The following is a 26,990-nucleotide window of genomic DNA, read 5'->3' as shown; positions in this document are numbered from 1 at the left end:
CTCCCTTCTGTGTTGTGGGAAGGTTACCAGGAGAGGGCAGTCCAAGCAGAGACTACCTTTTCTGTCCCTGCTTGCATACACATTTACCGTGATGGAATGTGAGCAGAGTAACATCTCATCTCTGGGTCAGGGCTTTAGAGAGTGGGGTGCCTTCTCTGCTGCCTCTCTCCTCTTCCACCAGCCCAGTGTGAAGGACTCTGGGGCTTTGGCATGGTGGTTGCAACCTTGGCAGTCATTGGAATCACCTGGGGATCCTTAAAGTCCTAGTGCTCAGAGTCCACCCCTAGGGATGCTAATTAATTGGGCTGGGCTGTAGTCCCAGCAGCAGGTGATTCTAGGAGACAGCTAAGTAGGAGGACTGTTGCTGTAGAGGAGGGTTTGTAGCCGTGACATGGAAAGCATCACGGGGAAGAACGCTGCCCATAGACCAGGAGCACTCACATTGGAAAATTACTTAAGTGAGAAACCTTTATTTTATTAAGGCCCTGGAAAGTTGGGATTTATTTGTGATAGCAACTCAGTTGCCCCAATTATTATATCTTTTTAATGAGCACAGAGAGAATGCGTCCTGAGCATGCTGAGATTTCATCCCGACACCTGCCATCTGCTTTGTTCTGTCAGATTAAACTGTCCTACTGGTGGGCGACTAAGGTGCTGGTGGGATGCAGAGACGCCCCTCCGCCCTGGCACGCCCACGCGCTAGTCCTGCCACAGTGAGATCCTTGAATCAGGTAGCAGCTCCCCTGTCAGCGAAAAGCTCACACGTGGAGATAATCGTTTTATTTTAAAGATGGTGATTCCCTCAGGTTTGCATTTGTTCTGTGATTCTATTAGGCTTTGCAATTCTGTTTACTGATATCAGTGCTCAGGATGACATTTTCTACTTGTGGGTTAGTGATGATACCATATTTAATTTTTTTCTAAGCTTTCTGATACCACTCAGTGGGAGAAATAATTGTTGGTGTTCGATTGCAGAATGTTTCTCACCTAATTGTCTCAAAACTGCGGGGTATGTATTTGATTTCTTTGATTGATCTGTTTTGTGTATGTATTTTTCCAACATCTTGAATAATTTAGGAGCAATCCTAAATTTTGGTTTGTGGCTAATTTGTTGCGTGGCAATTATACATGCTCCTGAAGCAGCATATTTCACTAAGTGTCTGAAAGCAGAAAAGAGTTGCTTTATAAGAAAACATTGCTCTGTGAATTTGGGCATGCCGTGTAGCCCATCAGGTTCCTGGAAACCTGGTGCTTCTCTGAAAATAAAGTTGCATTTTGAAAGGCAGAGGTCAGTCCTACCTCTTGACATTAGCCTTGATGGGTTGGTAAGTTTTCTGTTTGTTCTAAGCTCTTTCCCTTGTGTTAGTTGAAAGCAATCATGAAAGGGAAAATGTCTGTCGGAGCTCCTGCACCAAGCTTGAAAACCTAGCCGCAGGGAGGAAGGAGCATGCTTGTTCACCTGTTTTTGTCCCATTTTCTTGCACCTATGATCCAGCTCTGTGGGAAGGGAGGTCAGTTCTGGAGTGGAAGTCACTGTGGCAGGGAGGTAAGCAGCAATAATACAGGTGCCCTGGAACCATTTAAGGACATAGAGAGAGCTGCCCAAGTGGGCAATAATCCACCCTCAAGCAGGGCAGACAAAGGGATTCATCTTTACCAAACTGTGTACTTTTCTCCTGGTGCCTTAATGGGCTCCCCAGGTAAGAGGCTGGGATTTCACCTGCTAGATCTAAGAGCCATCATGTTCTTCTTCTTGTCACTGGAGACTGCCCTGTTTGTCATGCTCCCTTCTTGGAAGTTTTTCAGGATCAAAACTCCAGAAGAGGGACGAGGTGGGGAATGGGTACCCCTTTTCTTTTCCTCACAGGGGAACTTAATTAGCCATCCTCATTGAAGGCTCAGGTCCTCCTTGCCACAAATCCCCTCCTCAAAGGGATCTTAAGCCTTTGGGCAGGGTATGAATTCGTATTTCCTCAATGACCTTGCAGCCAAAGACCACTGGGCACACACCTGTGGTTGAACAAGTTGAGTTTATTGTTGGTTGCTATGAGGGAGACCATACCATAGGGAACTGTGGGGAGCCTCAGCACACATATATACCATGGAATACTACACAGCTGTAAAAAGTAATGAAATCATGTCCTTTGCAGCAACATGGGTGGAGCTGGAGGCCATTATCCTAAGCAAATTAACACAGGAACAGAAAACCAAATACCCCATGTTCTCACGAATAAGTAAGAGCTAATAATTGTCCATGACATATGGGCATAAAGATGGTAACAATGAACACTGGGGATTTCAAATAGGAAGGGAAGGAAGGATTGAAAACTACCTATCAGGTACTGTGTTCCTACTTGGCGATGGGATCATTAGAGGCTCAAACCTCTGCATCACACAGCATACCCAAATAATAACCTGCAGATGTATCCCCTGAATCTAAAATAAAATTTTTTAAAAAAGGAAAAAAATCAGGATTAGATGCGTTTAAGAACTGGATGCTTTCAGGAAGCAGGGGGATTTTATTGTTGGGTATCTTAAACAGGCCTCTATGAGGTAGGAGTAAGGAATCAGGCCAGAGCTCTGATTGGTAAAGAAGCAGCTGTCTGGCCAGGCGCGATGGCTCACGCCTGTCATCCCAGCACTTTGGGAGCCCGAGGCGGGCGGATCACCTGAGGTCGGGAGTTCGAGACCAGCCTGACCAACATGGAGAAACCCTGTCTCTATTAAAAATACAAAATTAGCTGGGCTTGGTGGCACATGCCTGTAATCCCAGCTACTCGGGGGATGAGGCAGGAGAATCGCTTGAACCCGGGAGGCGGAGGTTGTGGTAAGCCGAGATCATGCCATTGCACTCTAGGCAACAAGAGCAAAACTCCATCTCAAAAAAAAAAAAAAAAAAAAATTCAAAAAAGAAAAAGCAGCAGGTGTCACTCATTAGCATAACAGGGGAATGTTTGGTCATTTTTGTGCATTCAACAATGTTTCTAGTTTTGTCCATGCTCAGGCATGTTTATGGAGTGTTCTTGTTTTGCTTTGATTTGTTACAGTTGTGGAGTGGACTGGTGTGATATTGGGGTTCTGTGAAATTGTCTGTGTTCAACAAGACTATGAGTGCCAACACCAGCTCCTAGCAGCACCGAGTCCTGGCTGACAGAACCAGGCTTTTTCTGGGATGTTGGGACCTGTTTTTCTTGTACTCAATTTGGTACACTCTTGTACAGCTGTATTGACTGTTAAAAGATAGAAATACTTCTGTACTGTGTAGTAATTAGCCATGGCCATGAGCCTTCTGAGGGCTTTCTCATCTCCCTGCCTCGTGCCTGCTTCTGCTAGACCTCCCCACAACCCACTGGTTAGTGGTAGAGCAGGAAACCTTCTAAACCTTGCTGCACCTCAGCCGCTAGTGTCTTTTCTGATGAGTCAGTGCAGTGTGGTCCCTTTTGGTAACATTTTCAACATCACCTGGTTTTGAGTTTGTAGCTTCTCTCTACATTAAGATTGAGAAGGGACAAGAAGACAGAAGAAAGAAGAGAGAAACAAAAGGCAAAAGAGAGTGAAGTGTAAATAAGTGAGGGTGAAGATAGGAAAGGGTGAAAGACATCTAGAAAATGAAGAAGAAGGCTGGACATGGTGGCTCATATCTGTAATCCCAGCACTTTGGGAGGCCAAGACGGGTGGATCACCAGAGGTCAGGAGTTCGAGACCAGCCTGGCCAATGTGGTGAAGCGCCTTCTCTACTAAAAATACAAAACTCAGCTGGGCATGGTGGCACACACATGTAATCTCAGCTACTCAGGAGGCTGAGGCAGGAGATTTGCTTGAACCTGGGAGGCAGAGGTTGCAGTGAGCCGAGATTGTGCCACTGCACTACACCCTGGGTGACAGGGTGAGACTCCATCTCAAAAAAAAAAAAAAAAAAAAAAAAAAAAAAAAAAAAAAAAAAAAAAAGAAAATGAAGAAGAAATGAGACCTGAAAAGTGAACTTAAAAAAGGGTTAAAAAAAAAAAAAAAAAAAAACCTGAAAAGAAATCGGTGAGAATGAAGGGAGGAAGAGAAGAAGGGGATTGAGAACCAGAGGAAGGAGAGGAAAATTCAGGCCAAGGCACCCCCTTATGTTACACTGTAGTTCAGTTATATTGAATATGTCTCAAAATGAGTTTGCTACCAGCTGGAGCTTAGAAAACAATCATTTCGTTCAACAGAAGTTTGGGTTGGAGTTGGATCAAATCTGACAGAGTTTAACCTATAAAGAAAAGAAGGAAATGGAACTCTGCAGTCTGACGGCCACTTGTGGCCCAGCATTCTGGAAGCTGTTAGAATCCGCAGCTTGGCGCCTTCACCGCTTTTCTTTCTGTTTGCATCCCATGATGCTCTTTTCAATCACAACTTGCATGGTTCCTGTGCAGGTATGAAGAATCTCACTGTCTTTGAGTTAGGATGAAAAACAGTGAGTGTTTCCCTGGCAAGTCTCCGAGAGAAGGAAGTGTGAACAGATGGTGGAGGAAACTGCACAGAGAACCTTGGTTCACCCCACCGTGAGGTGAGCAGGTAATCGCACACGAACGCTCTTTCTCTTCCTCCTGTGAGTAACTTTTACAAATAGCCAGTGGGAACCGGGGAGTAGGGGGGTGGGGGCACGCGTGAGGTTCCTTTCCTCTGAAGCCTTGGTTCTTTAAATTGGCAGCATAACCACTTTTCCCGTGCACACGCAGGGATATTTGAAGGCATCAGTGAAAAGGATGCAGAAGGGAAACAGGAAGCAGAGGACACAGTGGGTTGGCAGATGTGGGCTGGGTCCTGGAAACCCACATGGACCTGGAAGTTTACTCCATCCTGAGTTCTCATCGTGGCTCTGTGTGTTCTGCTTCTCTGGGAATCTCGGGCAGTTGGAGTCTTTCTGGACACTTCTCAGTGCCTGGCTGTGTGGGGTAGAAGCAAGTATTTGTGAAACTCGGGCCAGGGTAAAGTAGGATACTCATGATGGGAATTTTCCATTAAAGTTTTCTTTAGAGATTGTTTTTCCTGAGAGAGAAATTCATGCGCTGTTACACATAGGACTTTAAAAAGCCCGCACCAGGCCGGGCGTGGTGGCTCACGCTGGTACTCCCAGCACTTTGGGAGGCTGAGGCGGCGGATCACGAGGTTAGGAGTTTGAGAATGACCTGACCAATATGATGAAACCTCATCTGTACTAAAAATACAAAAATTAGCCGGAGGTGGTGGCGGGTGCCTAAAGTCCCAGCTACTCTGGAGACTGAGGCAGAAGAATGGCTTGAACCTGGGAGGTGGACGTTGCAGTGAACGGAGATCGCGCCACTGTACTCCAGCCTGGGTGACAGAGCGAGACCAAAAAAAAAAAAAAAAAAAAAAAAAAAGCCCCACCAGCTCTGGGTCTTCTTTGTGTGTGTGCTATGTTTTGTGTTAAGAAAATCACGGTTGAAGTTGTTCTTCCAGGGCTTGCGCGGTCAGGGTTGGGGGAGGTCTTTTATCTAGGCACTAGATGTGTAGTGTGTCTACATTTCTTTTTCTGTGCTTTACAATTTTGGCTGGATGGATATTCCTGGAGAGATGGATTTCCTTTCTGGTCATGTAGGATTCGGACATTTTCATAGAAGAGAGTTGCTTTGAGACCCCCAATACCTTATGTCTACTTCCATGGAAACACCTCATGTGTATTGGAGATAACAGTATGTATCATATGAAGTGGCAACATTTTATCCAGCAGTTCCAAACCTGATCATATTTTTTCATTCCTAATGCCTTAAACGGGCCCCAGAACCTCAGGAGAAAGCCCAGATCCCTGTAGGATTTGCTTCCTCCGCACTTCTCTTGCCTCATGTCTCCCCACTCCCCCTGCAAGTTGCCTCCATCCTCTCTCATGAAAATCGTGGACATCACTTAGAATCAGCCCTTCTAGGTCTTGCTTTTCTGCTAATGCATGGGCTGTTTCTCTGTTCCATAAGAAAGCACTTATGGAACATGGGCGTTCACACTGGGGAAAAGGGAACCAGGCTGGTGGAATAAGGGGAAAGCAAAAAGAGAAAGGAGGTGAGCAACAAGTCCACCTTTCTGCATGGTCCAGGACACACAGCCCTCCTGTGAAAGTAACTCACAATTCTCCTGTGCCCAACTCTCACCAGACACCTGCATGTCAGCTCGCTGCAGCCCAACCTTGGCGTTACCAGTGCTGCACAAAGCCTCCTTCAACAGACAGCGTAAACACCATCCCATAAACTCTCCAGCCAGCCTTTGTTTCTTCGCAGTCAGCTTCTGCTGACTTGCCTGTTGTCTCTCTGGCCATGTATTTTCCTACTTTCTCAAATAAATCTGCCTTCCTTTACCTACAACTGTCTTGGTAAATTCTTTCACTCCCACACCACTGGCCATCATTCCCCCATGACAGAACACACTTTTTAATCGAGCAGAAAGAACACGTGGCAAGGAGAAGGGATGTGCTCAGGGAGTTTTGGGGTTTATTATGAGGATGCTCATGAAATCATGAGAAACAGAAAATTGTCTTAGTCAGTGGCACTGCCCGAACTCACAAAAAACAGGAATGATAGGAATGATCTTTGGGAATGAGGCCACAGTTCAGTGTATACCATGGCTTATCTCGTTCTGGGGTCCCTCGGCCAGTGTTCTGCCTCACAGAGTCTTAGCGGCTTCTGTCCATGCTGTCACTGTTCTGACATGACTGGCTCGCTCTGTTCACCACCTGTAGGCTCAGCTTGTCATGGCTTCTGCTTACTGCTTTCTTCCAAGTGAGTTTTTCCACCTCTGTTGCCCCTGTGTCTGTTTTCCTCTCTGTGTCTCACATTGAAGTTCCCCGAGAGAGGTACTCTCTCTAGGCAGTCAGCATGCAGGATAGAATGGCATCAATGAGTTGGGCTTTGTTCTGGCCACCTCCTGTAGGGCACTGGCCAACCACAGGGTAGCTGCCCTTAGGTCAGATGCCAATCCCTGGTCCAGTCACCTGTGACCAAGGTAGCAGAGTTACTTGGTAGGAAACGTGTCAACCTGGGATAAGAAGCCTCAGAGAGGGGCTGCTGGTGGGTTGGTATAGTAAAGCTTTTCAGAAATAATAATAGAAGGTAGCAACTAAGAGTGGCATTAGTAAAATATGCGATTAGTGCTCTAGATGAGGCCAGAAGAGGCTGAGATCATGATGGTCTGGGGTGGGCTTTCCTCTGCTTACAGTCTCAGGGACAACCTTCTCTGAAAGGCATAAGGTTCTTTATGAGATCAGGCTCCTGCTTGCCTTGCCAGCTTCACTTCCAGCCCCACAAATGCCATGTTCCAGTCACTGGGGCTCCTAGCAACCTCTGGATGATACCTCTGGATGATAGTGACATGTCCATGCTGGGACACTAGGAAGAACTCCAATTGTTCTTTAATTTTGAGATGACACTTTTTTTTTTTTTTCTGAAACCTTACCTACTCCAGACACTTAATATCTCTTCTGTTCCCTGAAGCCCTCTGTGCCTGCGTTTATTACAGCACGTAGAGCACTGGGCTATGATTATTGGTTGACATGTCCACTTTGCTCACTAGATGGCTAGGAAAGGGACTGATTGTGATTATTATTATTTTTTTTTCAGGCAGAGCCTTGCTGTGCCACCCAGGCTGGAGTGCAATGGCATGATCTCGGCTCACTGCAACCTCTGCCTCCCAGGCTCAAGTAATTCTCCTGCCTCAGCCTCCTAAGTAGCTGGGATTACGGGTGCATGCCACTACCACCTGGCTAATTTTTGTATTTTTAGTAGAGATGGGATTTTGTCATCTTGGCCAGGTGAGCCACTGTGTTTGGCTGGGACTGACTGATTTACTCATCTCAGGATCCCAGCAACAAGGCCAGTGCTTGGTACCTACCACTACTGCTAGGACTAGCTCATGGTTTTGGAGCTATTAGTCTGCTCCTTGCACAATTCCAAAAGTGTTGTATGTATTAACTACTTTAATCCTTCCAAGAACCTTATAAATAGGAGCCGTAAATATCATCGTTTTATGTTTTGGGAAGTTGAAGCACAGACAGGTTGAGAAACTTGCCCAAGGTCGCATGGTTAACAAGTGGTGGAATCAGGATTCAAATCCGGCAAATTGTTCTGGAGTCTGTGCCTTGCCCACTGAGCAATACTGCCTCTTGGCAATGAATGTTGTAGAAGAGTTAGTAGGTATTCTGTTAGTATTGAGGAAATGAAGAAGCCGCTACTGGGGCTTTGAGGGAGAAGGAAAAGGCAGGGGAAAACATTCTAGGGCGGGAAACGAGGCATCCAAGAACATCCAAAAGACAATGTGTGAGCCTTGGGAGGCAGAGCAGAGCTTGTCAGTCAGAGCACATCAAAGGGCAAGACAAGGGGCTGGGCTTTTGAGGAAGGTAGTGACACGATTAAAAGGAAATTTAGAAAAGGTCAATCTGGCTTCAGGATACAAGGTAGTTTAAAATGGGAAGGGAATGAACACAACTAGGAGGCCATGGACATAGTCTCCTGAGGCAATAGAGTGATGGGTTATTAGTGTGGACCTGGGCTCAGATGAATGAGGGGTCTGAGTCTAGATTCTGTCACTTGTCATTGTGTAGCCTCTCTCAATCTCCAAGCTCCTGTTCCTTCATCTACAAAACAGGAATTATTACTCACCTCTTAGGTTGTGGTAAGGATTAAAGGCATGTTTGCCAAGGGCTTAGCACAGAACCCTGACCTTATTCTCCTTCTGTCTTGGTCAAGCTGATAAAGGGTTGTGCTTGTGTGGTAGCACTGGCAAGAAAATGGATGGGAAAATGAGACTCACTAGAACTTGCTGATTGATGGCTGCTGAAAGGTTGAGGCAAGGAAGGGTCAGTGAGTGAATGAATGGTCAGTGCAGGGGGTGAACTCAGAGGGCCTGGATTCTTGGTCTGGTTTTGTCACTGCTTTGGCCGCATCATTCATCTACATTGCTGGATCTCAGTTCCTCCTCTAGAATGTAAAAATGGTAGACGGACAGTTGCTCATTTTTCTTCCCACTTGGAATGCTATGACAACATGGCTGGGGGGTTGGAGTCTGGACAACTGGGAGAATATAAAAGATGCCGAGGTCTGCCTTCCTCTTTAAAGAGGTCCCCAACCCCCTTTTATTAATCCTGTCTTTGTCCTGTCTTTGATTTGGAAATATTATTGTTTTGTTCTGGGAAAATGACTCTGAAATCTCAGCCACTGATATAAGACTTGGTTATTGCAGCAGAAGGTGGATCAGAGAGAAGTTTTTTTTTTTTTTTTTTTTTTTTTTTTTTTAACCTGGAGTCCTCTGGTCTCCCGATCCAGACTTGAGCTTCCTTATTTCTCTGAGGGGCGGAAGAAGCTGACTTCTCTAGTAATTTACCCTGTGCTTTCCTCCCTGCAGGCAGGACCCATGATCTTCTTGGTCAACCTCACAGCGGGTTTGTGGTGATCCTTTTTGGATGTCTTTCCCCTTGGACATTCAAGCTCAGCATCCTCAAAGAGAAAGAAAGTGGGGCCTATACCCAGCAAGGTATACATGCAGTCCCCTGCTAATCAGTGTTTTCATATTGTGAGCACTTCTCGGCCTGGATTACATTCACTATGGGTGAAATTAAATATCGGAGCAGTTGCTGAAGCCTTTAGTGAGCTTGTTTCCATGGCAGCTTCAGAGGCCTTCTCCAAAAAAAGGAGTAGTTTATTTTGAATTAACAAAGGGCAAAGAGGTCTTTACTGCAGTTTTGCTTATGGGAATTTCAGATAAAATTTCCCAGCCCTACAGGTGCCATACAATCTCTCACCCACTTATCTTTATGGAACCGTGAGGAGGATTGTTGATTTCTGTAACAGTGCAGCACTCCAGACACAGCATGTTGTGATATGGACCAACAAAAGAATGTTAGTTCTTAATAAAAAAGGAAACATTTTGAAATTGAGCTACTGGGCGTTCATAAAGTACCTACTGATAATTCCACCTGCTAAAGGTGACAAATTTTCATTCTTTCAGAGTTCTGGGTTGGGTATCAAGGCTGGATGTCTACTTCATAGAAGAGTGAATTGTGGCATTCTTTGAGCTGCTGACGAAAGGCATAAGTCCAATCAACCACCACATTAGACATTCCAAGAATCACAGCCTCTCTGAGGAAGAAAAAGTAATTATTACCCAGGTATGCTCCATGAAAGAGCAGCTCACCATGTGGAAATTTACCAAAATGCAAATAAGAGAATAGGAAATCATTTTGCCCTAGAGCCTCAGACAGTGAGGCTTATGATCTGAGGGGATTTGGCTTACCTTTCTGGTTATGGGTTTTCATCCAAAAATTAGCCTGGGAAGTTCCTCTTGTCTTTTCAGCTCTTCAGCATTTTAAGTTGCCCCCTTCCTGTTTTTGGTAGAGATGGGCTCTTGCTATGTTGTCCAGGCTGGTCTTGAACTCCTGGCCTCAAACAATCCTCCCTTCCTTGGCCTCCCAAAGTGCTGGGATGACAGGTGTAAGCCACTACACCTGGCCTGAAATTGTTATTTCTACAACATATCATTTTTATTTGATTTCAGCTGGAAGATTGATCTTGAGTAACCTAGCTCTTTTTTGCCAGACACTGGAAGTCTTGAGTGGTCTTTCAAATTGCAAGTCTGTGCAGGTTTCTTATTACCCACTACTGTCATTCTCAAAAGGGCTTGCTTGTTAAACTTTATTTGTTTCTGGTTGGACTCTAGGCATCACTTTGATAAACTTCTAGAACAAAGTTCAAGCTGCTCAGCATGGAAAACAAGGCCTCTTCCTACTCCCCAGACCTATCTTCTACTCCCCACTTCTCATCCCCACATTGTGTTCCAAAAATATGAATGAACTTAAAGGTACAGTAGTCCCCCTTATCCACAGGTTTGCTCTCCTCAACAGTAGTCCAAAAATATTAAATGGAAAATTCCAGAAATAAGCAATTCATAAGTTTTAAATTGCACACTGTTCTGAATAGTGTGATGAAACCTCTCACTGTCCTTCCTGAGACGTGAATCCTCCCTTTGTCCAGTGTACCCATGCTGTGGACACGCTCCCTGTTAGTCGCTTAGCAGCCAGTTTGGTTATCAGATTCACTGTGACGATATCACAGTGTTGGTGTTCAAGTGACCCTTAGTTTACTTAATAATGGCCCCAAAGCACAAGAGTAGTGATGTTGGCAATGTTGTTTTAATTGTTCTATTTTATTATCAGTTATTGCTGTTAATCTGTTATTGTGCCTAAGTTATAAATTAAACTTTATCACAGGCATATATGTATGTATGTATAGGAAGAAACACAGTATATACAGGGGTTGGTCCTATCCGTGGTTTCAGGCATCCATTGGGAGTCTTGGGATATGTCCTCCAAGGATAAGGAGGGATGACTGTACCTGAATACAGTGCACCTTTTCACACCACTGTGCCTTTGAACATGCAATCCCTGCTGAATATAATGCCCCTTCTCTTTGCCCATGAGGCAAATGCTTATTCATCTTTCAAAAGCCAGCTCAGAGGCCGCCTTTTTTGGGAAGTCCCCTGGAGTGCCCTCTCCCCACAGCTTATAATTGATCTTCACTTTGACTCTGGCAAACTTCACACACAATTCTGTGAATATTTACGATACTGTTGTAATTTCCTTTTCTACAAGATTTCAAACTGTTTGAGGGCAGGGATTAGAATTATCTCATCTATGTTTTATCCAACTCTGAATTCAGTACCTAGCACATTGGTTGATGCTCAATATAGGTTTGCTAGGTGATTGAATGAATGAAACACATTATTAGGTAATCCAGATACTCAGCCCCAGCAGGAAGAACACTGCCATGACTTCTGACACTACCCAGAGTGAAGCCAAACTGCAGATTAGAGGCTCAGCCCTCCATAAGACGACTCTCACTTCAGATACTGGCTGCAAATCTGGAGGTCTCTAGGCTACATTTACACCTGACAAACTGGCTACAAATTTGGAAGTTTATACCCCTCAGTTTTGGTAATTTGCTAGAAGGACTCATAGAACTCAGGAAATTCCACAGTTATGACTATGGGTTTTATTATAGCAAAAAGGACACGATTTAGAACCAGCCCAGAGAAGATACACATAGGTGAGGTCTGAGGGAAGCCTCCCTGTCCTCTCCCTGTGGAGTCAGGAAGTATTATCTTGCTATTATAAACTGTCTAGGGGGTCCACCGTGAGTCACCTCGTTAGCCTAAACAACTATCAGGGGACCCACCATGAATAACAAAGGCACTCTTATCATTTGGGAAATTTTAAGGATTTAGACACTGCCTTCCAGGACCTGGAGACAGAGGCCACGTTCTTTATTACATGGGAAATGCTTTCAGCAATGATTTGGATAGAGTTGGCGCCCAGGGATATAATCTGGTGGGTAGGGCCCATAGCAGGGAGTCCAGATGGACACCTGACTTTAGAGAGGTAGGTGAGTTGCATGTAACAGCTGACATTTAGAAATAGCTGCCCTTAGATTATAGGCAGAAATCATTCAGTGTTGGACACATAGTAGGTGCTAAATATTAAAGAGTTTGTTGAATTAGTGAAAAGAGTGTGAATTGGATGTCGATGGATGTGTAAACTTGGACAGATGAAAAATAGGCAACGAGGATAGGAGGACGTTCCCAGAACCAACTTGTCAAAGGCCAGAGTAAGGACGCAGGTGGTAAGTTCAGGAGCATGACTGTGGGTTCCTGCAGGACTAGAAGGGGAAGTAGGATGACTAGGAGCAGAACTCACAGATCCTTGAGTACTGGTATTACTACATCGGTTTGGTCACTTTAATAGAAACCAAGGTAGAAGATTTAGTTCTAAGTCCTGAAAATGTCCAAGCTTGTAGGTGACCCAGTAAGGTGATTGGTTCTGCTTAACAGAGGTATCCAGGGTCCCACATGCCTTCATTTTATTGTGCTTCTGTCCCCTGAGGTAGCTTCTGCTTGGTTGAATCTGGTTCACCCCACCCCATCTCTCTTCTAGTGCATGGAAAGGAAGAAAGAGGACATAGGTCGAGCACAGCAGCTCATACCTGTAATCCCAGCACTTTGGGAGGCTGAGGAGGGAGGATTGCTTGAGGTCAGGAGTTTGAAATCAGTCTGGGAAATATATTGAGACCCTGTCTCTATAAATATTATGTATAAAAAATTAGCTGGGTGTGATGGCTCGTGTCTGTAGTCCCAGCCACTAGGGAGACTGAGACTGTAGTCCCTCCACCTTGGGAGGTGGGAGGATCTCTTGAGTCCAGGAATTTGAGGCTGCAGTGAATTATGATCATGCTACTGCACTCCAGCCTGGGTGACAGAGCAAGACCCAGTTACTGTTTAAAAAAAAACAACAAAAAAGAAAAACACATAGAGGGCTAGCAATTTTCTTTTAAGAAGATCATCTAGACATTGCCCACGGTATTTTTCCTCACGTCTCATTAGCTAGAAAGTAGTCATGTGGAAACGTAGAAAATGTAGACTCTAGCTGAAAAGCCTTGTGCCCAGTTAAAACATAGGTGTGTGTGAGGGAGGGCAAGGGTGGTATTTAAAAAAGTAAGGAGAGAGTGGATATTGGGGAAAAGTTAGCAGACTATGTCATTCCAGCCTAAAGTGTTTAGACTTCAAATCACAGGATATTGAGACCTGGAGAGAGTTTGGAGAAGAAATGATCATGCTCAGTTCTAAATGCCTTCTAGAGCCACCTTACAATTTCAATTGTAATATGATAATGTAAATAAGATACTCATATTATGAAAGCAAGCAATGTATATGATTGTGTGTGTGGTTGACAAAGTCAGAGACATAAGGGAAGTATTCTCTAAGGAACTGATCATTTATTTTCTTTCTCTTTTCTTTTCTTTTTTGAGACAGGGTCTCACTCTTTCACTCAGGCTGGAGTGCAGTGGTGCAATCATTGTTCATGCAGCCTCAATCTCCTGGGCTCAAGTGATCCTCCACCTCAGACTGCCGAATAGCTGGGACCACAGGCGTGTGCTACCACGCCCAGCTAATTTTTAATCTTTCTCTCTCTCTCTTTTTTTTTTATTTTTTATTTTTTGTAGAAACAGGGTCTTGCCATGATACCAAGGCTGGTCTTGAACTCATGGGCTCAAGCAATTCTCCTGCCTTGGCCTCCCAAAGTGCTGAGATTACAGGCATGGGCCACTGTGCCCAGCCAACAGTGCACTTTAGATCTAAACTCTGATAATATTAAATAAGCAAGAGGAGAGGGAACAGTGTTTCATGCAAAAGGACCTGTATGTACAAGTGCCCTGAGGCAGAATAGAACATGGTGACTAAGAATAATTAAGCCTAGTGTAAGTGAAATAGAGTGAGCACTAAGTAATATGGTACAAAATGATTATCGAAGGCTGGGTGTGGTGGATCATGCCTGTAATCCCAGCACTTTGGGAGGCTAAGGCAAACAGATCACTTGAGGTCAAGAGTTTGAGACCAGCCTGGCCAACATGGCAAAACCCCATCTGTACCAAAAATACAAAAACTAGCTGGGCATGGTGGTGTGTACCTGTATTCCCAGCCACTTGGGAGGCTGAGTCAGGAGAATCACTTGAACCCAGGAGGTGGAGGTTGCAGTGAGCTGAGACTGTGCCACAGCATTCCAGCTTGGGTGACAGAGACTCCATCTCAAAAAATAAAATAAAATAAAATAAAACAAAACAAAATGATTATCGAAAGGCAATAAAGGGTCTTTTAAGGATGTCAGTCTTAGATCTAAGGCTAGTGGGAATCCTTTGAAGTATTTTAAGCAGGTAAGTATTTCAAATATATTCATCTTGTTGAGTGTAGAGAAACACTGGAAGGGAGCAAAGGTAGATGAGGTGTCAGTAAGCACTGTAATCTACATTAATTGAGTGATGGGTACCCTAACAGTCCTGACTTGACCACTAAGCAGTCTATGCATGTCACAAAATTGAATGTGTACCACATACATTTGTATCAAAAATTGAAAATTTATTCTTATGAGTAGGCCTATAGTACGAAATTATACCCAATTGTTACTATTATTGTATTTTTAAAAACATGTCAATTAAAAATTGTAGAAGTTTATGTCCTTTCTTATGAGTACTACATAAATAATGGCCTTGATTTTGGCTTGTGAAGCCTAAAATATTTATGGTCTGACCCCACTCTCGATGGTTCCTTCTGTGTGGAGGATCCTTTCTAGAGAAACACTCTGCTCTCCCTCTGCTCCCACGTCATGTGTGACTCTTCTCCAGACTAGGAGTGTTTGACCTGATTGATGAGTGTGGGAGAAGGAACTTACTCTACCTGCCTTTAGTAGAGATGAGATTTCTTTTGTCCTTTGTTATGAGGAAAGCCCCACAGGGTTGGTCTCCAAGGAGGAGCCTGTCATTTTCCAACTGCACCTGTCATTGGTGAGTAATGAGAACTAAGTCATGGCCTCCGATAGAGCTTTTCATCTGTATTGAGAGTGCTATCTCCACCTTCAGCCTCCAGGTTCCCATGTCTACCTCTGAACTGTTTCAGAACTCCAGTGGGGAATAGGGATGTTGTTTATCAGCCCCTCCAAAGTCAACAGGGTGCACACAGGCTGCTCCTGGAGGGGCATCTGAGCAGTGATGCTCACCTCTCCTGCCACTGAGATGCAGAGAATCTGACATAAGAGGGGAGTATACAATTGGCTCATCAGCAAATACTTGAAAACTAATTGAGTCCATAAACCAAGGCTCTCCCAGAGAAATCAAACCGATACAAGAGAGCAGGAAGGAAGGGGAAAGCAGGAGAGAAAGAGGGTCTTAGAAACAGGGGAGCTGGCCAGGCTTGGTGGCTCATGGCTGTAATCCCAGCACTGTGGGAGGCTGAGGCAGGTGGATCATGAGGTCCTGTTGCAGAAAGTTAGGGACCCCAAATGGAGGGACCGGCTGGAACCATGGTGGAAGAACATAAATTGTGAAGATTTCATGGACATTTATCAGTTCCCCAAATTAATACTTTTATAGTTTCTTACGCCTGTCTTTACTGCAATCTCTGAACATAAATTGTGATGATTTCATGGGCATTTATCACTTCCCTAACAATACTCTTATAATTTCTTATGCCTGTCTTTACTTTAATCTCTTATTCCCATTGTCTTCATAAGCTGAGAATGTACAGCACCTCAGGACCACTATTGTACAAATTGATTGTAAAACGTGTGTTTGAACAATATGAAATCAGTGCACCTTGAAACAGAACAGAATAACAGCGATTTTTAGGGAACAAGGGAAGATAACCATAGGTCTGACTACCTGTGGGGTCACGCAGAATAGAGCCATAGTTTTCTTCTTGTAGAGAGCCTATAAACAGACATGCAAGTAAGAGAATGTTGCTGAATTCTTTTCCCAGCAAGGAATACCCTGGGGAAGGAATGCATTCCTGGGGAGAGGTCTATAAATGGCCACTCTGGGAGTGTCTGTCTTATGTGGTTGAGATAAGGACTAAAATACGCCTTGGTCTCCTGCAGTACCCTCAGGCTTACTAGGATTGGCAAATGCCAGCCTGGTAAATTTTGGTCAGACTGGTTCTCTGGTCTTGAACCCTGTTTTCTGTTAAGATGTTTATCAAGACAATATGTGCACAGTGGAATATAGACCGTCGTTGGGAATTCTAGTTTTGCTTTTGCCTTGTGATCTTTATTGCCCTTTGAAGCATGTGATCTTTGTGACCTACTCCCTTTTCATACACCCCCTTCCCTTTTAGAATCCCTAATAAAAACTTGCTGGTTTTGCAGCTCAGGGGACATCATGGACCTACCAATATGTGATGTCATCCCCAGAGGCCCAGCTGTAAAGTTCCTCTCTTTGTACTCTTTCTCTTTATTTCTCAGACCGGCTGACACTTAGGGAAAATAGAAAGAACCTATGTTGAAATATTGGGGGCTTGTTACCCCGATAAGGTCTGGAGATTGAGACCATCCTGGCTAACACGGTGAAACCCTGTGTTGACTAAAAATACAAAAAATGAGCTGGGCATGGTGACATGCGACCGAGGCAGGAGAATTGCTTGTACCCAGGAGGCAGAGGTTGCAGTGAGCCAAGATCGTGCCACTGCACTCCAGCCTGGGTGACAAAGTGAGACTCCATTAAAAAAAAAAAAAAAAAAGAGGGGAGCTGAATTAGGGAACCAGGGTAGGCTTAGTGGAATAGCTAAGGGTGTGGTAGGTTTTATGTTCTCCTTTAACAAATTTTCCTTGCTTTCAGCTTCCAGGTTTATGTTTTCCCTCTTCTGCGAGCCCAGACTTTTCCACAACATATACTGGTCAGTTTCATAAACTTTCTTTAAAAGGGGTGACTGTGAGTGTAATTTTCCATTCTGCTTTCCAGTGCACTCAGCTGCCTTTAGGAGGCTTGACAGGCTGTGGCAGCGTCCAGCTGCAGGGCGTCCTGCATCTCTGATGGCGAGTGATGACTCACTTCCTGCTGCCTGACTTGAGAAGCTCCTAAATACACTCCTGGGTCAGGCCCCTGCAGTGTAGCCTTAATCTGCTGCTGACCCAGGATCCAACCCAGCTGTTAGGTGGAGGACCCACATTTCCAATTCTGCAGCAGTGGGAGGCTTTCTGGGTAGCTGTCCAGCTCAGATGCTTTGAAGGAGGGATGAGAGGAAAGCTGTGAGTGAGAGGGCAGGAATGTGCAGGCAGGGCCAGCATCCCAGAGGGTTTTGTTTATTATACTGGGAACATCTCATAGGCCTTGGGATAATGACTGCTCAAGATTCAGGAATGATTTAGCTTTCCATGCCCTACTCAGGTCAGACTGATTATACTTTAATAGACACAATAAGATAATTCTTAATCCTGGCTGCACATAATAGCAATCTCCATTCGATGACTAATAGGTACCTTGAAATTTAAACATTCAAAATAGGACTCTTGATCTTACCCCTCTTCCACCAAACATGCCCTTTTCCAACCTTCCCCTCTTGTTGAGTGACACCCTTTGCCACATATGCAGCCTCAATTCTCATCCTTTGAATGGCTGATATGGTTTGGATGCCTTGTTCCCTCCAAATCTCATGTTGAAATGTGACCTCCAATGTTGAAGGTGGGCCTCCTGGGAGGTGTTTGGGTGATGAGGAAGAGCCCTCATGAATGTCTTGTGGTAAGAGTGAGTTCTCACTCTGAGTTCAAAGATCTGGTTTGAAAGAGCCTGCCACCTCCTCCCTTTCTCTCTTGCTCCCACTCTTGCTATGTAATACACCTGCTCCCTCTTTGTCTTTTGCTCTGATTACATGACTCCTGGGGCCCTCACCAGAAGCAGATGCTGGCACCACACTTCTTGTACAGTCTGCAGAATGGTGAGTCAAATAAACTTCCTTTCTTCTTCTTCTTCTTTTTTTTTTTTGAGATGGAGTTTTGCTCTTATTGCCCAGGCTGGAATGCAATAGCATGATCTTGGCTCACTGCAACCTCCACCTCCTGGGTTCAAGCGATTCTCCTGCCTCAGCCTCCTGAGCAGCTGGGATTACAGGCACCTGATACCACATCCAGCTTTTTTTTTTTTTTTTTTTGTACTTTTAGTTGAGCCACGGTTTCACCATGTTGGCCAGGCTGGTCTCAAACTCCTGACCTCAGGTATTCCTCTCGCCTCGGCCTCCCGAAGTGCTAGGATTACAGGCATGAGCCACCGCGCCCAGCCAATAAACTTATTTTCTTTATAAATTACTCAGTCCCAGGAATTCCTTTATAGCAACATATAAGGGATTAACGCAACATCCTATGCGCATGAGCTATCCATCACCAAGCCCTGTAATCCTCCCCTGAAAATCTACCCCCAGTTCTATCACTCCTCACCATCTCTATGGCTTTTACCTAGTCAAGTTCCCTCCATCCATCGTTTGGACTATTGTAGAACCTCCTAACTCATCTTTCTGCTTCTCCTTTTGTCATTAAGGGCAAATCATGTCAAACATCTCTCCTAGTGACTAGACTCACTCAATGGCTTAAATTGCAGTCAGAATAAAATCCAAATTTCTTATGAGAACTTGCAAGGCCCCAAATGCATGGGCCTTTCCTTACCTACCTCTCTGATGATTTTTCTACTATTTCCCCCACACCATGATCCTCCAGCCACAATGTCCTTTCCTCTGTTTCTTGAACTTCCAAACTCATTCCCACCTCAAGTATGATGCTCCCTATATTTGGAAGTCTCTTCCCCAGATCTTTGCTTAGCTCCCTCACATCCTTCTGGAATCAGCAAAAATGTCATCTCCTTAGAACAACATTCCTTTATCAGCAACCTTCCCCATGCCCTGTTATTCTCCATCCCACTTAATGTGTTCTGTTTTCCTCATCACTCTATCTGAAATAATTTTTATTTGTTTCTGTGTTTATTCTATGTCTCCTTTTGCTAGAATGAAAGGCAAAGATTTTGTCATTTTTATTACATGGTGTCTGGAACAGTGAGCCTGGATATAGTAGATGCTTACTAAAGTTTTATGGCATGGCCAGATGCAGTGGCTCACACCTGTAATCCCAGCACATTGTGGGACCAAGACGGGAAGACCGCTTGAGGCCAGGAGTTAGAGACGAGTCTAGTCAACATAGTGAGACCCCATCTCATTAAAAACAATGTATGGAATGGATAAATGACTATTAGCAGTTGTCTAACAAGCACCTGTTATGCACCTGGCACTGAGCTAGGTGTGTATCTCCACTACTGGCCAAGCATCAGGGGATCCAGACCCACCTAGAGGTATCTCCAGCTACATGAGTTCCCTGAATGGACAAGATGTTTGAACTCACCATGAGGCTGGTGTCACTTTGAAGGCAAAGGGCACTTAGAGAAAAGATTTGAATCTGCACAATTATAACACAGCTTCCTCAACTGTTAATGACACCCCATTGTTGACAAAATAAAAGTAGACTTCTCCACCAGATTGCCATCACTCTCTGCAGACTGGCCACAGTCTCTTCTACAATCACTCCCTCCTTGTCCCTGCACCCCATCTCTAGCCATGCTGGACTTCCCTGAACATACCACCAATCTGCCTCCGCTTATGCTGTTTCTCTGGCCTCAAGGATTCCTTCTCCATTTCTCCACCTCATGAAACCATAGACTCATCCTTTCAGAGCTGCCTCAAATGTCACCTGCCTTATAAAAACTCCTTTGCTTTTTTCCCTCTGTAGTCAAAATAAATCACTTTTGTAAGCTATTCCTACACTTTGTTCATCCTGCTGGTGTAACACGACAGTATATTACAACCTGTTAGAGCTCTTATTTTACATCTATCTCCCATAGTGCCTAGCAGAGAACTTGGCATGGAGTATTGTGTTAGTTTGCTAGGTCTGTGATAACTATGTGGCGTAAACAACAGAAATTTGTGTCTCACTGTTTCTGGAGGCTAGAAGGCTGAGTGAAGGTGTCGGCAGGGTTGGTTCCTCTGGAGAACTATTAGATGGAACCTGTCCTGCTCCCCTTTCCTGGCTTCTGGTGGTTTGCTGCAACCTTTAGCATCCTTGGCTTGTGGAAATGTCACCTCAATTTCCGCCTTCCTCTCCACTTGGTGCTTTCCCTGTGTGTGTGTCTGTCTCTGTTCAAATGTTTCATTTTTGTAAGGACCAGGCCGGGTGCAGTGGCTCACGCCTGTATTCCTAGCACTTTGTGGGGCCGAGGCAGGTGGATCACCTGAGGTCAGGAGTTGGAGACCAGTCTGGCCAACATGGTGAAAACCTGTCTCTACTAAAAATACAAAAAAATTAGCCGAGTGTGGTGGTGCACATCTATAATCCCAGCTACTTGGGAGGCTGAGGCAGGAGAATCACTTGAATCCAGGGGGCAGAGGTTGCAGTGAGCCGAGATCACACCATTCCATTGCAATTCGGCCTGGACAACAAGAGCGAAACTCTGACTCAAAAAAAAAATATATATATATATATATATATATTTTTTATATATATATATATTTTATATATATATATATATATATAGACACCAGTCATGGATTAGGGCCTGCCATAATGACTCCATTTTAACTCGATTACCTCCATAAAGACAAATAAGGGCACATTCTGAGGGTACTGGGAGGTTAACACACCAATATATCGTTTGTTTGGGGGCACAGTTCAAATGATAATGAATATTTTCCCAAAAGGGATACATTAATGAGTTAATATGAACTGGAGTCCTTTCGGGAAGAAAAGCATCCATCTGTCTTCTGTCTTCTCTGGGTCACATTTTCTGAGGCAAGACCTGTGTCTCCTGAAGAAAAGTGAAACAGCATGTAGTTGCTCAGCAAGTGAACAATTGACTGTAAATACTTATTCAGATACCACTTTTCTTCAAGAGAAACCTGGCATGGCAGGGAAGCTCCAAAGGCTCTATAAGGATGGAATTCACATGGTGGCAAGTAAGTTCATGTAAAGCAATCTCATGTTTTGTGTCACATTTTTCAGCATAGTGACAGTAAGGTAAATTTTGTTTTGAATCCAATGAAACACCTACATCAGTCAGGTATTGGGGTAAGGCAAAGGTAATAATAGCTAACATACATTCTCTCAGTTAATTCTCAGGAGAGCCCTCTGAAGTAGTTACAGGTATCAGTCCCATTTTATTGGGTAAAGAAGCAAGATAGGTACAAGAGAGACAGATATTGGGTGGCCCAAGGTCAGACAGCTGGTAGGTGGTGGAGCCAGGATTTGGCTCAGTTCTGATACCAAAGCCAATCTTCTTCTTCTTCTTATTATTATTATACTTTAAGTTCTAGGGTACATATGTACAATGTGCAGGTTTGATACATATGTATACGTGTGCCATGTTGGTGTGCTGCACCCATTAACTCATCATTTACATTAGGTATATCTCCTAATGCTATTCCTCCCCACTCCTCCCACCCCACCACAGGCCCCGGTGTGTGATGTTCCCCATCCTGTGTCCAAGTGTTCTCATTTTTCAATTCCCCCCTATGTGTGAGAACATGCAGTGTTTGGTTTTCTGTCCTTGTGATAGTTTGCTCAGAATGATGGTTTCCAGCTTCATCCATGTCCCTACAAAGGACATGAACTCATCCTTTTCTATGGCTGCATAGTATTCCATGGTGTATATGTGCCACATTTTTTTAATCCAGTCTATCGTTGATGGACATTTGGGTTGCTTCCAAGTCTTTGCTTTTGTGAATAGTGCTGCAATAAACATACGTGTGCATGTGTCTTTATAGCAGCATGATTTATAATCCTTTGGGTATAACCCAGTAATGGGATGGCTGGGTCAAATGTTATTTCTGGTTCTAGATCCTTGAGGAATCGCCACACTGTCTTCCACAATGGTTGAACTAGTTTATAGTCCCACCAACAGTGTAAAAGCATTCCTATTTCTCCACATCCTCTCTAGCACCTGTTGTTTCCTGACTTTTTAATGATTACCATTCTAACTGGTGTGAGATGGTATCTCACTGTGGTTTTGATTTGCATTTCTCTGATAGCCAGTGATGATGAGCATTTTTTCATGTGTCTGTTGGCTGTATAAATGTCTTCTTTTGAGAAGTGTCTGTTCATATCCTTTGCCCACTTTTTGGGATGGGATTGTTTGATTTTTTTCTTGTAAATTTGTTTAAGTTCTTTGTAGATTCTGGATATTAGCCCTTTGTCAGATGGGTAGATTGTGAAAATTTTCTCCCATTCTGTAGGTTGCCTGTTTACTCTGATGGTAGTTTCTTTTGCTGTGCAAGAGTTCTTTAGTTTAATTAGATCCTATTTGTCAATTTTAAGCCAATGTTCTTAGTCCCCATTATACTCTGCCTTTCTGCTTGTATTATGAGCTAGGTTTTGGGAACCTGGGCTTACAAGCTGGAATAGGCTTTGAAGGTCATCTCAATACCCTCTTCAATGCAGGAGACCCTACTCTAACCTCCAGAACAAATGGTGTGCCTGCAGTATTTTCAGGCTTAAATTTTACTTCCTAAAAAATGAAGAAATTGGGCTCTATAGCTCCTACCTACTTAATAACTCTGTGATCATGCAAAAATCCCAGGAAATGCATTCCTCCAAGAGATGTGGTTGCAAATTCTAATTATAAGAAAAAGTCTTTCTTATAATGGATCAATATGTACCCCCCTGCAGCTTCTATCCTTTTCTCCTTGTTCAGCCCCTCTGAAGCAACAGAGAGAATAGTCTACTCCATTCACATGATAGCTCTTTATAGACAACAACCTTTCTTCTTTTGACACCATCTCCAAGCATTTTCCCACATTGGTTTTCTTCCTCTGGGCAAACTCCATGTTGTCAAATAAATCTATCTTAAAAAAATGAACTAGAAGGTCTGAAACAATTGAGTAGCTTAGTGTCTGCTACATGCAAGATCAAAGCAGTGGATTCCATTCTTTCTCCTGTTTGGATGCTGTTTCTTCTGCAGAGCATCATGGAGGGAAATGAAGCCAGCCAACTATACTAGGGCTGTGAGAAGAGTGAGTCAACCACAGGTGTTTTGGCATGCAGGAACTCTGCCACTTTTCAGGTGCTTGCTAGAGCTCAGCCCACCAGAACTCTTTAAACCCACTGCAATGGACTGAATGTACGTGTCCTGCTGCCAAATCCTATGTTGAGATCCTAATCCCCAGTGTGATGGTTTTAGGAGATGGGGCCTTTCGGAAGTAATTAGATCATGAGGGTGAAGCACTCATGAATGGGATTAGCACCGTTATGAGGGCCTCTTCTTATAAAAGAGACCATTTGCAAGCTGGAAAAGATCCTCACCAGATCCCTGCCATGCTGGCACCCTGATCTCAGACTTCCAGCCTCCAGAACTGTGAGAAATATATTTATGTTGTTTATAAGCTACCCAGTCTATGGTACTTTGTTATAGCAGCTGGAACAGACCAAGACACCTGCCCACTTCCTCATCCATTTCTAGCATTGACTCAAGCTTGCTCATAGGTTCACCTGTATCTCATCACTTACCTAGTTAAGTCCCAATCATTGTATTTCTTTAGAATGTCTGGGGTCGGGGAGGTGTTTACCTTCCTACTGCCACTTCTCCTGGCCCGTCCCTGACACAGAGGTGCCTGGCTTTCCACTGCAGGCCCCATCCTCTCCCATTCCTATCCACCCCATTTACTGTTGCCACAGTAACTCTTCTGCAACACAGCCTCCTCTTGCAACTCCTTAATCACCTGTCACATTCTTTCTCTGCCCATTGGCCTATGGCCAAGGCCTCTGTCCAACAGAGCCACCTTCCCAGTGGACTCCACACTTACAGGTCTCATCTCAGTCTCTGTCATGATGAGAATGACGCCTTTTTCTTAGTTTATATCTAAAGAACCGACACAGAGAATTTCCTAAAAAAAAGTTTGTTATTAAATTGATATGAACTCTTCCTTTTGTGAGCAGTAAATACCCATCTGGTTCCTGACACTGAGGGAAGGAGTTATTTGTGTTCTTCTCCAGAAGTCAAAAGGACCAAGTCTGGCTGGACTGCTCTGGTTTTGAACACAATTCCCTTGCTCATTAAAACATTTTGAGAAGTTTGAGTTTGTAATTAAAGAAAGCACCTCCTCCCAAATTAATCCCAAAGAAATTCATCCAATTTTAGCGACTCAGAGGAAGATATTATGGATCCTAACATCTGACAAATACCAATTCCAGATGGTAAGAATGAAAGAATATTAAAAGTAAAAAAGCCTGCTAATTAAATGGACAAGTGGCTGACATGATGGCTGTGGGTTTCTGGATGAGTCCCAGATGGAGGATAAGGATCTACTCCAGCTGTGTAGCAGGGCGAGGCATCCCCAGGAATGACACTTACAGTTTCCACTTATCTGCAAGTCAGTTCTGTGAGAAAGATATTAGATTCACTTCTCTTTCCAATAGCAGATGTAGTTTTAAAATGACATTGGTTGGGTCCAGTTCCTTATTTCCTCACTGAGAGTTTATTCCACAATGATATCCCATGACTGCCAGGAGCATCGGAGATTAGGACTCCCAAAAGCATACTCCTGAATTACTTCCTGCCATTGCAAGGCATTCTCAGGGCCTGGGCCCCGGGTCCCCTTTTCGGAGCCCAGCTTGGAAAGGAATGAAGGCTTATAGCTGGGGACTGTGGACAACAACTTAGTCCATAAGGCCATGGATTTCCTGGAAGTAAGAGCGTTGGCTTGTGCTTCTCAGCACTTCAGGCAGCACTGCACCCTCCCTTTTCCTTCTGTGGATGACACACATTCCCATCTCTTACAAAAACTTTAGCAAGCTCTTGAGGGTAAGGGTGAAGCTTGGCGTGGATGGATGACATAGAGAAACTGCTACAGGAAGCACCATCTCATCTGAATGGTATTTTGGGCTTGAACAAAGCCTAACTGTTAAGACTTTTAATTAGCAAAACAAAGTCTTAAATACAGATACTGAATAAGTGGGATCATAGGGTCGTGCAAGGACCATTACAGAGTGTGATTTCAGTGGAGTATTTATAATTCATAGATTGATCTGATGAGTCATATGTGCCAGGCATGTGGCTGAGTGCTGGAAATATGCAAATGGAAATAATTCAGTAATTGTTGAATTGCACGGGTGCGTGCATACACACACACACACACACACAAGCATTCCCATTCACATAATCTTCTTTCAACACCTGGAGATTGTTGGTTTGAAGCACCAGCTGTAGCTGCTTGCATTTGCTTTGGATATCTGATTTCCTCATTTACTTTTTACCCCTGATTTAATTTGATGTAGCCACTATGTAAGAGAAGCTTAGATATTGGGAGAGAGGTGGAAAGAGAAATATGTATTTGGTGTAAGACGTTTGTGTGCACGTCTGAGCTGTTGATTTAATGAGATGACATCCAGGTCTGCAAATTGAATGAGAAAGGGGAGAGAAGGGATTTACACACTGGCTGGATAATTACAGATTTGTTTAACTGTCACTAGGATTCCATTTCATGGTTTTGTTTTTATAATTGAAATTATTTCACCACTGGGTTAAAACCTTATATCTTAAGTGTCACCCAGCAGCATAGTTTTGTGATTGAGTTGCTCTGGAAAGCTTTTGAAACAAGGTTTACCAAGGAAATAATAAAATACAGGCACAATACATATGGGGTGCAAAGTCAAGGTGGTTGATTAACATGTAAAGATTACTGGTGTGCAGTGAAATATGGGGTAATCTGTTACACATGGTTTATTGGTAAAAATTTTAAAACACAGGGTATTTGAAAATAAATAAAACCCAACTTTGATTAGTGTGTGCACTTTCAGTAACAGAATACATAATCTTGAAAAAATATTGGAATCCCTTTTGAGGTACAATGGTTTAGCACCGATTTTTCATTTGAAATTAGTGTTTACTCTTAGCCAGAGAAAACTCCCAGATGTGTTTTTCATTAGACCATGTATTTAATTAGAAGCCATAATTATAGAGCACTTTGCAATGTGCAATGTGTTATTCCTCATAGATGAACCTATACCAATATTAAGAACTATCATTCATTAAGGGTTTGTCTTGTACCTGGCCCTGTGGTAAGTACTTCACAAACTCATTTAATTCTCAGAAAAACCCTGTGGCTATTTTTATGTGCATTTTACAGATTAGAAGCCTGCTACCAAGTGAAGTTAATAAGTACCTTGCCCAGGGTTATGGAGAGGCAGAGCTGGAATCTTTGCCTCTTGGTCTGTTCTGTCTGACTCCAAAGCCTAAGCCCTTAATCACTACACTGACCCTGGATGTCTTTGAGTGGGGAAGTGTTTGTACAGGGCTCCATCTGCTTAGCTTTGTCCTGCATATTAACAGGGTGTGTGGTTGGAAAGGATACCTGGTCACTTCATCTTCTCTAGCAACCAGCACCTCAGTTTCGTGCTCTGTAAAATGGGGATCATAATTCTTATTACTTACGGGGTTGTTGTGAGTTTTCAATGAGATAACACGTAAGAAAAATGTTATAACTTGCAAGGAGTCATGTAAATATAAATACCCATTATGTTAATGTTACTATGACAATATTTATCTGTCAATCCTCACAAATTCTGTGGATATAGTTACTGCCGTATTGGAGGCAGAGTGTCTAGCTGGCGTTTTAAAGTTTAC

At 43.7% G+C, this 26,990-nt stretch overlaps 1 long non-coding RNA gene across 1 annotated transcript in view; it reads left to right on the top strand.

The window, feature by feature from the left end:
• The first annotated feature begins 4,584 nt into the window (after nucleotides 1-4,584).
• The window catches only part of LOC112629944, a 496,138-nt gene continuing 473,732 nt past the window's right edge, over nucleotides 4,585-26,990 (top strand). Inside the window, exon 1 of the long non-coding RNA XR_003120773.1 lies at nucleotides 4,585-4,961. This is a non-coding gene — a long non-coding RNA (uncharacterized LOC112629944). The remainder of the gene's footprint in view (nucleotides 4,962-26,990) is intronic.

Source organism: Theropithecus gelada, chromosome 8 (genome assembly GCF_003255815.1).
Source record: "Theropithecus gelada isolate Dixy chromosome 8, Tgel_1.0, whole genome shotgun sequence".
Lineage (NCBI taxonomy): Eukaryota > Metazoa > Chordata > Mammalia > Primates > Cercopithecidae > Theropithecus > Theropithecus gelada.
The sequence above is the reverse complement of the archived record's forward strand: the minus strand, read 5'-3'. Positions and strand labels throughout refer to the sequence as shown.